Source organism: Equus przewalskii, chromosome 2 (assembly GCF_037783145.1).
Source record: "Equus przewalskii isolate Varuska chromosome 2, EquPr2, whole genome shotgun sequence".
In the NCBI taxonomy this organism is placed as follows: domain Eukaryota; kingdom Metazoa; phylum Chordata; class Mammalia; order Perissodactyla; family Equidae; genus Equus; species Equus przewalskii.
Window position 1 is genome coordinate 80,811,580 of NC_091832.1, and position 14,511 is coordinate 80,826,090.

Sequence of the window (14,511 nt, forward strand, 5' to 3'; positions counted from 1 at the left end):
ATTCTGTGGGCTGTCTTTTCACTTTCTTCCTGGTGTTCTTTGAAGCACAAAAGTTTAAAGTCCAATTTATCTATTTTTTCTTTTGCTGTTTATACTTTTGGGGTCTTATCTAAGAAGCCAAAGTACCTAATCCAGGGTCTTGAAGACTCACACCTGTTTTTCTTCTAAGATTTTTCAGTTTTAGCTCTGACAGTTAAGTCTTTGATGCATTTTGAGCTAATTTTTGAGTATGGTGTAAGGTCTGGGTCCAACTTCATTGTTTGCATGTGTATACCCAGTTGTCCCAGCACCATTTGTTGAAAACTATTCTTTCCACACCGAAAACTGTCTTGGCACCCTTGTTGAAACTCAACCAATCATAAATGTAAAGGTCTATTTCTGTGCTCTCAATTCTATTCCATTGATCTATATGTCTTCCGTATGTGAGTATCATACTGTTTTGATTATTGCAGCTTTGTAGTAAGTTTTGAAATCAGAAGTAGTGAGTACCACAACTCTGTTCTTCTTTTTCAAAACTCTTTTGGCTATTTTGGATCTCTTGCATTTTTTACGTATGATCAATTTGTCAGGTTCTACAAAAAAGCCAGCTGGGATTTTGACAGAGATTGTGTTGAATCTGATCAATTTGGGAAGCACTGCCATCTTAATAAATTAAGTTTTCTGATCCAAGAACATGAGATACTCTTTTATTTATTTAAATCTTCTTTAACTTCTTTCAACAGTGTGCTATAGTTTCAGGGTAGAAGTCTTACACATATTCCTGAGTATTTTCTTATTTTTGATGCTATTGTAAATGGAATTGTTTTCTCAATTTTATTTTTGGATTACTTATTCCTAGTGTATAGAAATAAAAGAGTTTTGCACATTGTTTTTATATCTTGCAACTTGCTGAATTTGTTACTTCTAATAGTTTTTCTGGTGGATTTCTCAGGATTTTCTACATACAAGATCACGTTGTCTGCAAACAAAGAAAGTTTTACCTCTTCCTTTCCAATCTGGATCCTTTTTATTTGTACTGTTATTCTTTGTATCTTTATTGTGTCAACATTCTTTCATATCTAATATTTAATAAAAAGATTTTTAAAAAAGAGTAGTAGTGGGGCCAGCCTGGTGGCGCAGCAGTTGGGTTTGCATGTTTCGCTTAGGCGGCCTGGAGTTCGCCGGTTCAGATCCCAGGTGTAGACCTACGCACCACTTGACAGGCCGTGGTGAGGCAGAAATCCCACATATAAAGTAGAGGAAGATGGCCACAGATGTTAGCTCAGGGTCAGTCTTCCTCAGCAAAAAAGAGGAGGATTGGCGGCAGATATTAGCTAAGGGCTAATCTTCCCCCCTCACCCCCCAAAAAAGGAAGAAAAAGAGTAGTAGTAAAATCAAAGTACACTCAACATTCAAAGTTTTTCATTAGCAAGACCAAATGCAAACTCTTTGTTAGATGATCCAGTGGAGGAGACCGATCTACTCCAAAACCGAAAACTAACATTAGTTTTACCAGGAAAATCTCTTTGAATTGGCCTTAAAAAAGAAAAAACAAAAACATACCTACTCCAATAATTTGTTACCCAAACAAAGGTATGACAGAATTTTTTTTTTTTAATTTTAAGGATCTTAACTGCTAATCATTATGGTAACAAACACAGAGTAATAAACATAAGAGCACAATAATATAATAATAAATAAAAGTAAGCTGCAAAGATGTATTCTTGCTTTCTCCACCCTAATTAGAGTTCCTGATGAAATCATCTTTTGAATTTTGTATAGCGTACTTAAAAGATGTTTATCAACAGCAAAGACTCTTAAATCACTTTTTAAAGTTTGTGATAGTCTCGTCCAGTACCAACTATACTAGAAACATGAAAGACCTGGAAAGATAACTCCAATAGACCAGTTTTCCTATTCAGTGGCTATGTGATCCTGGGCAAGTACTTAAAAACTTTCTTAGCCCTTGTTTGCTCAGCTATAAATAGAAGTTAAAATTACCTCAGAGTATTATGAAAATTAGGTGAGATAATACGGGGAAAGCACCCAGTAGATATTTTTAGGCACACAGTAATGTTAGCCATCCCTGTCCCCTACTACAATCATCCGTACAACTAATTAGTGCTATTACTAATAATTACAATGCTAAACATTTCTCGAGCACTTACTATGTGCCAGGAATTGTTCTAAGCACTTTCACGTACAGGCAGTCCTCACCTTGCACGTCAGTGCAAGATCGTAAAAATGATCAAACAAGCTGAAACAGTGGAAAGAGATTAATGGGAAAAAACGATTATTCTACGACCTTTAAAAATTCTTGTCAAAACATTAAAAACTCGTTCCTTGTTTATGTTGTTAAGTTAGCCATCACTAAGTTCTTCTGGCTCGGACCAAGAGTCCTTCAAACAGTGGCAGCATCAACATTCCTATGGTCAGCTATTTCTTCCATAACTCCATTTAGGTTTGATTGAATTTCACTTCTTCTAGTGTTATGATTTTTCATTTCTTTGCTACACTTACATCTTTGTTCATCCCTTCCCTTTTGACTATCTCTTTTTGGAAAATGTCTCATGAGTTTATGATCAGGAGACAAGAAGGTAATACAACTACAAGGTTTGCCGTCTGTGTGTGAACTGAATAACAGATATGCAGTGAACAATCACCAAGAGACTTTGAAAGAACTAACAAAATTAGTCAATAATCATGATACACACCTGATATTTACATAGTGATTTATGGACTTAAGTGCTAACAGCAAAGTTTGTACTTTATACAATCACAGTTGATACACCGTGGTGACCGTAATTGGAGCATGTTGTTGGGGGACTGGTATTATTTAATTAAATCATGGTAACTGAAATTAATGCATATTGAACTATACAAAGAGAGAACTGCCTATGTATTATCTCATTTAATCTTGACAATAAGCAGTACTATCACTACTATTCTACAGATGAGAACACTGAGACACAAAAATGTGTCATTTAGTTACTAAATAACTAGCAATATAGTTAGGACTAAACTTCAAGAAACAATATTAACTGTAATGTATAGTAAATGTAAATAGTCACAAGCTATTAATGTACTGGAGACTTAGAATTCATTTTAGCTAGTGTGTTTTCTAAAAGATTTATTTAAAGAAATACCTTTTAAAAATCATTATTTCAGAACCTGCTAAAGTTTAAACACACTAATGCAAACACATTCTCAACTTTAATTTCCTACTGGTCAAAACAGATGAACAACTTTCATTCCATTTTACTTATTTCTTCCTGTCACTTAACACCTCTTTTCACAAGACAACATTCTTTTCATCTGTATATTGTTTTGAATAGCACTTAGAATTAAGAAAACATTCTTTACAGTTTTATTTACTTCCTATTTTTAAACCAAATCTCTGAGTCTGTTGCATTTCCCTGAATAAGTGATCTTTTCCTTTCCAGTTTATTTTTTAACATACTAAATCAATGGTTTCTAGTTTTAAATATTAGTGATCCTTTTATTCACATTTACATTAAAACCAGACAATCTTTTCTCTCTGAAAGACAAATATATCACTTACAAAATAAATACTGTCAAACCACCAAAATATCTTTTAAACTTTGCAAGTTTAGTCATTAAAGTTGACAATTTTTTGGAATGGTTTCCCTAGGATGTTGCCCTGCTCCAAGTCGTGACAGCTTTTCAGCTCCTCTTAAGAAAAAAAGTATCAGACACCCCTCAAAATATGCGGGATAAAAAAACAACACTCAAACAACAAATAAATGGCACAGAGGTCCAGGTGAGTTGTGTTTGCTGTATCCTTGGAACTTCTCTAAAAGAACATTACTCGTTTGAATCATCTGTCCTGTCACAAAAAATTGTGTAAATTCCCAGAAAAAAAGATACAGTAGTAGTAGTTGGGAAGAGGGGAACTAGTAACAAGTTAAATAGTAAATATGATGGATATCTCTGATTACCCAAGTTTTCAAGAACTTACAGGGATGCCTTCCATCTTGTCCCAAATGGCCTCTACAAGACACTTCTGTTGTCTGAAGAATATTACACCGCATTGAAACCCCTTCCTCTGGTCTCCTGGAGGTCCTTTACTCAACAAACAAAAGTTCTCCCAGAAAAAACCTTGTGTCCTTTATGTAAAACAGCTGTAAACTCTGAAAAGCACTGAGCCCTTCCTTTGCCTAAACTGTTATTAACAGAAGGAGCATAACCCAAAGTGGTACCAAATGGGTCCATTCAGATTCTGAACAGAATTATCATTTTGATAGTGGTCTGGTAGGTAAGGGCAACACAGAATGACCGGGCTATATGAGAGGACAGCACAACTTCTGAGGTAACACTCAGTATTTTATTAACTTGTTGACCGTTTTTTGTAAAACACACACTCTCTAAGTAATATAATTTAGCCTCATAGTTGACAAAAACTTAAAATATGCCTTTACATAACCATTAAATTTTAAAAAAGTGTCTCAGTAACAAGGTTGTGCCTAGCTTAGCAACTTTTAAAATATTTACTCCTATAGCTTCCAGAACATATTTTCATTTTTATGTCGCTGACATTCAACTTAAAATTTAAGACTCTGCAAAGTCATACTTAACAATTGTACAATAAAATGGAATAAAACAGAAGTTAACTTTCTATTCAAGCTACTAGGATAATGCTGGAGTATTTAATAGTTTTAAAAAATAAATAATTAAGCCAAAACAAAACATAATGCTTTTGGCAAAGAAGTTTCATGTATATTTTAAGTTCTTTTCAAAGGATATGATATAATATTTGTAGTAATAGCTTCCATAAAGCTGTGAAGGGGTGCTCATTTCAACCCAAATAACTTGCCTCTATTTTGTATATTTTCAACAGAGGTAAGAATAAGAATGAGGTTAAAAACAGAACTTTAGAACTTATGCTTTAGCATGGTATGTAATCTACTTTTGAACGAAAGTTTGTTCAAAACCTACACATAAAGAAGACAAAATGCTCAGCAAATGTGCTTTAAAATACACCTCCTCAATAAGATGCCCAACACTACAATACATAAACAGAACTAGAGATTTATTAATTAATCCTCCCTCCACCCTTTTACTTAGGGTGAGGAGAAGAAATCTTGAATAAAGGAGTGATTCTCAAAGCATGTACTGTAACCACCAATAATCCGTAAGGATTCTCCAAATAGTCTGGAAACTACACGAACTCTCTTCTCCCTTAGTTTCCTTGCACTATATTCTCACAGTTTTTCTCCTATCTACAACTTTGAAAATGGCTTGGTGTTCTTTACGGGTTCTAGTTTCTCTACAGGAGAAAAGTCCCAAGTCTTCCTTCCTTTCTTCCCTTGGTGACCTAACTGATCTGTCTTCCTTGTCTCTAGTCTTATCACCCATGAAATTCATTCTTCAAACTACAGGCAGAGACAACTTTCCAAAATGTGAATCTGGGGGCTGGCCCCGTGGCTGAGTGGTTAAGTTCACGCTCTCTGCTTCGGCGGCCCAGGGTTTCGCTGGTTCGGATCCTGGGCGCAGACATGGCACCATCAGGCCATGCTGAGGCAGCGTCCCACATGCTACAACTAGAAAGGCCCACAACTAAAATATACAACTAGGTACTGGGGGGATTTGAGGAGAAAAAGCAGGAAAAAAAAAAAGAAGATTGGCAACAGTTGTTAGCTCAGGTGCCAATCTTTAAAATGTGACTCTGATTGAGACACTTTCATTTTTATGTCATTTAGAGGCCCTCTATTGCCCTTTAGGTAAAATCCAAATTCCTCAACATGGTTTTAAAGTTTTGCAGGATCTGGTCCCTACTTATCTCTCTACCCTCACTTCTCACACATTTGCCCCCATGTTCTCCACTCCAACATTAGCGAATTTTCAGTTCTATGGTCTTGCACCTTTTTCAGGTCTTTACAGTTGCCTCTGATGGGAACACTCTTCACCCTTCATCTGGCTAGCTCAACCCTCAGATTCAGCTTGGACATCAATTCCTCAGGTAATCTTTACATACTCCTCCTACCAGTTCTCAGACGATGCTATACTTGGCCTAGCATATCACTTCTTACTTGGTGTTAAAATTAATTTGCCTATACTCCCTCTCTCTGTAGCCTGTAAGCTCTCTAAGACCAGTTTGCTTATCTATCTTATGTTCCACTTTAGTACTGCCAGCATCTAGCAGACACAATACTAATATTTCATTCACTAATAAATTTCCTCAATTTAAACATCTTTTCTCATTCTTCAGAGTAGATAAAACCTTCCAAAGCATTTACAGAATATAATTTTAAAAGAAACAAATAGAAAATTTTATGTTAAATTTAATATGAATTTTGGCAATTTAAAATCCCCTTTGTTGTTTTAAGAGTTAGCTGACTATAAGGAATATCTGCCAGAAGCAAAGCTACTATTCAAACAGACCACCACATCCCAAATTCTACTGTAAACGTATTGCAACATCCTTAACCTCCTCATAGTGGCCTCTTGCCTCTCTACAATTATCCTGAGTCAAACCTGATTATTCTCCAACATTCTACTTATCAAGCAGGTAGAAGGCAAGGTTACGATTTTCTCAGTGCTCCACTGATACTTCTAAACTACCAGTTCTCAAACTTTAGTTTGAGAATCATCTGAGAACTTATTGAAAATGCAGATTCTTCTTAGCTGCCCATTCTGACTCTCATTAAGTTGGACTGTGAAGCCCAGGAGTCAGAATTTCAAAAAGTAAGCCAGGTGATTCTGACACAGGTAATCCTTTGTCTACATTTTGAGAAACTCTGTTGGAAAGAACTGCTTTTCCATTCTTGTGCAATACCGATGCCCATCCCCCATTTCCCTACAGGCCACCTTACCTCCTGCCCTCTTCCCTACCTTAACATGGTCATCTACCTTCTTTCCAGTGAATCCCAAATCTTTATTGAGGGCTTTGGCATATCCAGGTCTTCTGCTCTATCCTCAACTCTTACCATTATCCTGTGTTCTCAAGCATGCCACTGGGGACTTTCAGAGAATGATTCGATGTTCAGTTTGCAATTCCTTCCAAATCGATATATAAGGCGTCTAAATGGAGTTTTCATAGTTCATCAAAAACACAGTCTACAAATGGCATGGTATGTAGTATGTTGCTTTATTTTTTTAATACAAACTGTGAAATACTTAAAGAGAGAGAAAATCTATTGCATGAGCCTGTCTACCTATGTTGATGCAGAATGATAGGTTGTAGTACTAACAACCTGTAAAGGTGTATGATTTTTTCTTTTCCTCACTATACTTGTAGGAAGCATAAACTTGGTAGTTTGATTCAGGTTTGGTAATTTGTGGTTGGACAAAGGGTCAGAAGAAGTGTGAGGGCAGATAAAAGATATATTAGACTAATATAGTACAACCCAACCTACACTTTAGTCTCAGATTCCATTAACCTCTTCATCTCTAATGCCTTTCATCTTTCACGCCCCATTCTACTTAGGCAGCCAAACTCCCACGGTCACTTTGGACCTTGTTATCACTCAGGAAGCAACACTTCTGGAATCTTAAGTCTAATAAATCTCCTTAGGATCACAATCTCCTCCTCTATCTTTTATTCCACTTGATCAACACAGCAAATCTCCTGACTTATCTACTTTCTCCATTTATCAACACACACACACACATTCTCAAAATCTCAACCGCATTTCTCTCGCTCTCTCCCTGCTCCCCCTCATTCATTCAATAAACATTTAACAAGAACTTACAGTATCACTATCTTTTGGCGGTTAACTGCCTACTCTCTTGGCCTTACCCCGACCCCCGCACTTCCCTAGTCTAGATTCTAAGCAGTACTGAAGTTTGATAAGAACAAAATCACGTGCCAACTTGCATCAAGGACATGCTGAATTCATTCAAAGGATATCATTGTGGAAACATTTCTATGTGTTTACATTCAAAACAATTCCTCCTATAGATCAAAAAACTTACTCATGAAAGTGTTTTTTATAAATAAAGGCACAATTTACAGATTATAATTAAGATAGATAAGGCTTCAGCCTTTCATTAAAAATTATATTTATTCACAATTTTCAAAAGGAATCTCAATCCAGAGTTAATTTAATAGATATATATATATGACAAACACACATATTTTAAAACTTAATTTGTGGTAATAGTACTAAGAATACATTCTATACTTGAAAAGTAAATATTAAAATGAATCTAGATTTGCATGGGTTAAACAATCCTTGAGAAACACTTGCCATACCTCTTAAAGGGTCCAAGATACATATTTGGTAAAACTGGCCTTTGGAAAAAGCCCCCCATCAAATTAATGCTGCCACTGACTGTGCTACTAGATTATTTAGATGTCACTAACACAGAAACGTCATATTGTATTACTATATTGTATGAAGACAAAGTGTCATCACATGCTGTTCAAACTCTAGGATGGATGAAGTAGAAAACACATTAAATTTTAAGTCCTTATACTGGAATTCATTCCTTTATTGACCAACCACAAACTGTGCTGTGTGCACATACTGTCTGCCCTAAAGGTGATTCCAGTCTCTCAGGAAACGCAGATAACTAAATGGACAACATTTATTGTTACAACATCAGGGTGAGGAGAGGAAATATGTCCAAAAGAGTGTTGCGACAATTTCTATTCTTATGTTCCTTCCCAAATGTTCTCCAGACTGCTAGAGTATGTAATCCAGACTGATAAGTACAGGGGAATGGGGAAACTAGTTAGTTTAACAAAAGCATTAAAGAGTAAAACAATAACTACTAGGACTGCATACACAAAAACTTCAACAACAATGCATGCTGGGAAATTAAGGATACAACCTGTATCAAGTTTAAGAGTACAATATCTCTTCCCTGTTGTTCCATAGAAGTCTAGAAACCTTGTTTCTAATCCTGGCTCTAACATGTGTTCATTCATTCACTCATTCATTCACCAAACCTTTAATGAAAGCCTCGATTATCAATTACGTGCCAGCATTGTTACCAGGCCCTGGAGATAAAGTAACTAATGGGCACATTCTTGCCCTCACTGTACTGATAGTCAAATCACAAAAGCTTTTTGGTTTTGCTAGTTAATATGGATAATTCCATCACGACCTCAAGGGCCTTCTTCCTCAGTTGTAAAATAAAGTAGCAAGACTTAGGGATCTCTAAGGTACTCTTACTAAACTAAAATCCTGTGATTTAAATAAAAATTTGTAGGCCAGGAATTGTTAAGACCCAGGAATCCTAAGGAGCCAGAGGCAGGGTTCAAGGAGTCCTAAACTCCCTAAAATTGAATGCCAAATTTGGTAGTTTTGCATATATGTACATATTTCTAGAGAACACGTCCATAGGTGGAAAAACCTAAATTATGGGATTTTGGTTTGGGGCCTAACACAAAAAAAGTTTCATTTTAGCTATACCTACTAAGATAATTTCTCTAAATCTGCCGAATACAATTTAATTCACAAGAAGTTTCAACCTTGTGGAACTAACATTTGCTTCTTCTCTGTAACTCATGGCACAAAATCGCACATTTCTAATCTAATATTTTGACCAGCACTATAACAGAACAGATTGTAAATAATATGTAGTTTACAAGTCAAAGAGTAATTTGTAGTATTTAGAGAGATTAAACCTTACTAATCTTTAAAAAACAAGAATTGCTTTTTATCTGGAAGCAAAAATATTTTTTCTGCAAAAAATTGTGAGAACAGTAAGATTATCATCCTACCCTTTCTCTGTATAGCTGTGGTCCCTCATCTTAGTAAAGAGTAACACACCTCAAAACATTAACATACGTTAAGCTGCTGCCAGGGGACTTTTAGGACAAATTCTTCCATTATAATCTCTACATGAACGTGAATATTGAGTTAAAGTCTTACCAGGGCCTCTTGCAGGACAGACTAAGAAGGGAAATGAAGAGAAAAATGAAACATCTGCAATGAGACACAAAAACAAGAACAGAAACATTTACAATTTCACTGCCTGTGCCACAGTGACACCAACTGGCCAGCCAAGTTATGACAACTTAATAAGCTACCATTTTAATTTTATACAAGACTTTATACTTTTTAAAGTGCATTATGCAGTATGCATTAAATAAAAGCCATTGTACGATTTTAAACAAATAGGTATAAAAGGAAGATGTATATAAGTAAAACACCTCAGAAAACTCTGGTTATGATCCAGTTCTACGTGAGATCTCTTTTAGTCTACAAAACAGTCTAATGCTAAGCAATACATCTTAACACTTATTTTCCCTATGAACTTTTATCTCCATTAAAACAGAAACATGGATTTGACGTTAAAAAACAATTTCCATGTTACTGCTCAGGAAAATAAAGGAGGGAAAGTGTGCCAAAATTTAGGTAAATATATGCCTAACAGATCCTGAGTCTAATTTATTCAAAGCAGTCAAAAGATGCTTTTTTTATTGTTTTCACTCACAGTGAAAGGGATCACACAGCCAATTTTTATTTTAATCAAAGGATATTAAATACGTAAGATACTCATGTTGCATATATTTTTAATAAGAACAGGTACAAACAGAAATAAGTTTTATGATGTTGAATTTCTTTAGGGAGGTGAAGTGGGGTGTACTGGTTGATGTGGATTATTGCTTCTAAGGAGCCCTGCCTACTGGTAAAGTTCACATCCAATGAGGAGAGACCTCCAAAACAAGACCTCCTTTATTCCTTTTCTACCTCCCAATAGAAAGTAAAATAACATTGCAGCGGAATCTCCAAAAAGAGAATTTGACATTAACCAATGAGCAAACTTACAAATAGCAAGTTAATTAGCTTTGACTGTATAAGCAAAGAACTCACTGATATATTATGGTTTAATTCACCTCATTCTAATATGACTCTTTATTCTAAAGTTAACATTTGAAAGGATTAAAAAAACCTCTTTTCAGTGCTATTCAAAGGCAAATAAAGGTTCTTAATTAAAGACTCATTAAGGGGCCAGCCCAGTCGCACAGCCGTTAAGTTCACACGTTCCACTTCTCGCTGGCCCGGGGTTTGCTGGTTCGGATCCCAGGTGTGGACATGGCGCCGCTTGGCAAAAGCCAAGCTGTGGTAGGCATCACACGTATAAAATAGAGGAAGATGGGCACGATGTTAGCTCAGGGCCAGTCTTCCTCAGCAAAAAGAGGAGGATTGGCAGTAGTTAGCTCAGGGCTAATCTTCCTCAAAAATAAATAAATAAATAAATAAAATAAAAAACAAAAAAAATAAAGACTCATTAACATGTTTAAGGTACAAGGCAACCCCGAAGAAGAGCAAAGCTGGAGGAATTAACTACCAGGTATCAAGGTTGAAGCTAATATTTGTTCCATCTTCATGATACTGGAATGGTCAAAGATTTTGCAAAAGGGTCACAAAAATCACTAAAAGGAAATACTTATAAGTTGGACTTCATTAAAATTAACAACTTTTGTTCATTAAAAGATACCATTAACAGAGTGCAAAGGCAAGTTACAGGCTAGAAGACAATGCCTGCAATACATCTATCCAAACAAATGACTTATACCCAGAATGTAAAAAGAACTCTCACAAATCAATTAGAAAAAGGCACAAACCAAACAGAAAAATGGGCAAAGGACTTGAAAAGGCACTTCATAAAAGTAATACCCAAATGGTCAATAAGAACATGAAAATATACTCAACATCATTAGTTACCAGGGAGATGCATACGAAAACCACAAATGAGATATCATTATGCTTCCACCAGAATAGCTAAAATTAAAAGGTATGACAACACCAAGAATTTATAAGGATGTGGAACAACTAGAACTCTCATTCATTGCTGGTAGGGCTGTCAACTGGATCAACCACTTCAGAAAACTAGTTGATAATATCTACCAAAGCCAAACATCATGTACCCATGACCCGGCAATTCTACTCTTGGGTATATAATCAACTGAAATCGGTGATTACGTACACCAAAAGACCTGTACAAGAATGGTCATGGCAGCTTTATTCATAAGAGTAATGGACTGGAAACAATCCGGGTATCCATCAACTAAAGAACAGATATACAAACTGTGGTATGTTAAAACAATGGAAAACTGTATTACAATGAAAAAACAATTAAATACTGCCACAAGCAACCATATGAAGGAATTTCACAGACATTATGTCAAGTGACAACCAGTCAAAAAAGAGTACATATTGTATGATTACATTTAAATGCAGTTCAGGAAGAGTCAAAAGCAACCTATGATGACAGAGTTAGAGTAGTGGTGATACCCTGAGAGGGAAGGAGGTATCTTGCCTAGAAGAGGGCAAGAGGGAGTCAGGGTCCTGGAGATGCTGTACATCTTGATGTGGGCGGTAGTTCCAGTGAGCTGTCTACTTATTTGTGCTCTTAACTGTGTATAAGCTGTAGTTCAACAACAACAAGAAAAAGAACAAGCTTGATGGCAGGTGAATCCCCCAAACAACGCAGCATATTCTTGTATGTATTTCGCATTCTTCTTGGACAAAGGTCCTTAGTGTTGTTAGGCTGTCTACTAGAACAGCAGCTCTCTGGTGGCACGTATTTGTCATGTTTGCTCTATCTCCAGTGCCTGGTACACAGCAGATACTCAATAAATATTTGCCAAATAAATTTGCAAAAGGAGCTGTTACCAAAAATAAGATGAAGCAATCATTAACTAAAATCTTAGTATAATTAGTTATTTGAATTAAAAGAAGTTTATAAAGTAATTGGTAAAATACTTTCCTTATTATGCAGGTGTGTCTTAGTGTTTTCAAACACTAGAAAGACTAAAACCCGAAGTGAAAATTTCCTTTGTAGGCTCAGAATTTAAGTCTCTTCTGTGAGTCACTCTATACTGGGCCATAGGTGCTTAGAAACCAAGTTAAAACACTTGCAATTAAAAGAAACAAACCTCGAGCCTGAAGACACATTTGTTCCTTCTAAAGGACTGCTGAGGCAAATATAAGTGAAATTCAGTAGAATTTTCTAAAATAAATTAAAATGATCTATGTAAAATAGTGGTTCTCAACTAGAGGTGAGCTTCTCCCCACTCCTGGAGACATCTGGCAATGTCTGGAGACATTTTTGCTTGTCACAACTGGAGGGTGCTACTGGCATCTAGTAGGAGAAGGCCAGGAATGCTGCTAACCATCCTACACGCCACGCCAACCCTCCTCAACAAGGAATTCTAGCTGGCCCAAAGTGTGGATACAGTAGTCCCCCCCTATACTCAGAAAATATGTTCCAAAACCCTCAGTGGATTCATGAAGCCATGGATAGCACCAAATTACCATCCATACACACACACACACACACACACAGGTTTTGTCCTATATATATACCTATGATAAAGTTTTATTTATAAATTAGGCAGAGTAAGAGATTAACAACTTCTCTTCGGCATATTTGAATTGCCAGCAGCACTACTGTTACGCTTTGGAGCCACTATTAAGTAAAATAAGGCTTACTTGAACACAAGCACTGCGATACTGCAACAGTTGATCTGATAACCGAGACAGCTCTAAGTGACTAAACGGCGGGTAGCATATACAGTGTGGGTTTGCTGGACAAAGGGATGATTCACATCCTAGGCAGGACAGAGTGGGGTGGCACAAAATTTCATCACTACTCAGAATGGCATGCAATTTAAAACCTACGAATTGTTTAATTTCTGGAATTTTCCATTTAATATTTTTGGACCACGGTTGACCATGAGTAACTGAAATGGAGGATGGGGGGACTACCGTAGTGCCGATTGAGAAATCCTGATCTAAAATATCACCTTCTGTTAAACCACGACAAAAAATTTTATTCTTAAACATACAAAGTAAAAAGAGTCCTATTTAAACTGTAAAATAATTCAAGTATCTTTCAAACACTGTTTTTTAAAGAATATGAAAAATGTATTTTTAAAGTTATTTAAAGTTGCACACATGTATCAAATGTCATAATAAGGGATGTTTCATGTAAATATCTCCAGAAGTAATAACTGTCACCATCATTTCTAGAACTATATTAGGCATATTACTTATTTTAACTATTTATATTACTACCCGCATCAAAGTAAATGATTCTCATTTTTAGAGATTAAAAAATAAAACCTACAAGAGATTAAATAAATACCTGCTCAGGTTACACCACTTGAAATGGCATAGCTGAAACTTGAATCCAGATTATCTCCAAACCCATGGTGTTTCCATTAAAATGTATTAAATTTCAATTTAAAATGAGAGGCAGATCAAACTTAAAAATACCCCAACATTCATTTTCCACTAAGTCAAGTATGCCACTTTAGGAAGTAAACAGCAAAGTCAGGAGTACCCTATGACATACTAAGGATACATAGAAAAGAGATTAAACAGTGCCAATTTTTAAAAGGATAATGTATAGTTAATATCTTTTCTTATCACAAATAAAATTACATAGTTTTATAAAGTTATATACCCAAATCATCACACACTCTTGCTGTGGTCATACAATAGAATCACTGATAGTAACATCAAAGCCTAAATGTTTACTGGCCTGGAGCTTTATACTGACAAATCAGTAACACCACCCACCTAGTCATCCCTACTTAATAACATTAGA

At 35.9% G+C, this 14,511-nt stretch overlaps 1 protein-coding gene across 16 annotated transcripts in view; it reads right to left on the reverse strand.

The window, feature by feature from the left end:
* Positions 1-14,511, reverse strand: part of ARFIP1 (ARF interacting protein 1) — a 121,352-nt gene that overhangs the window by 65,022 nt on the left and 41,819 nt on the right. For 6 of the 16 annotated variants that reach the window (XM_070611551.1, XM_070611549.1, XM_070611550.1 and 3 more), the window contains one exon: positions 2,148-2,236. The exons of the other annotated variants lie outside the window; for them this stretch is intronic. The gene's annotated coding sequence lies outside the window, so the exon portion shown is untranslated. The remainder of the gene's footprint in view (positions 1-2,147; positions 2,237-14,511) is intronic. 16 annotated transcript variants of the gene reach the window in all.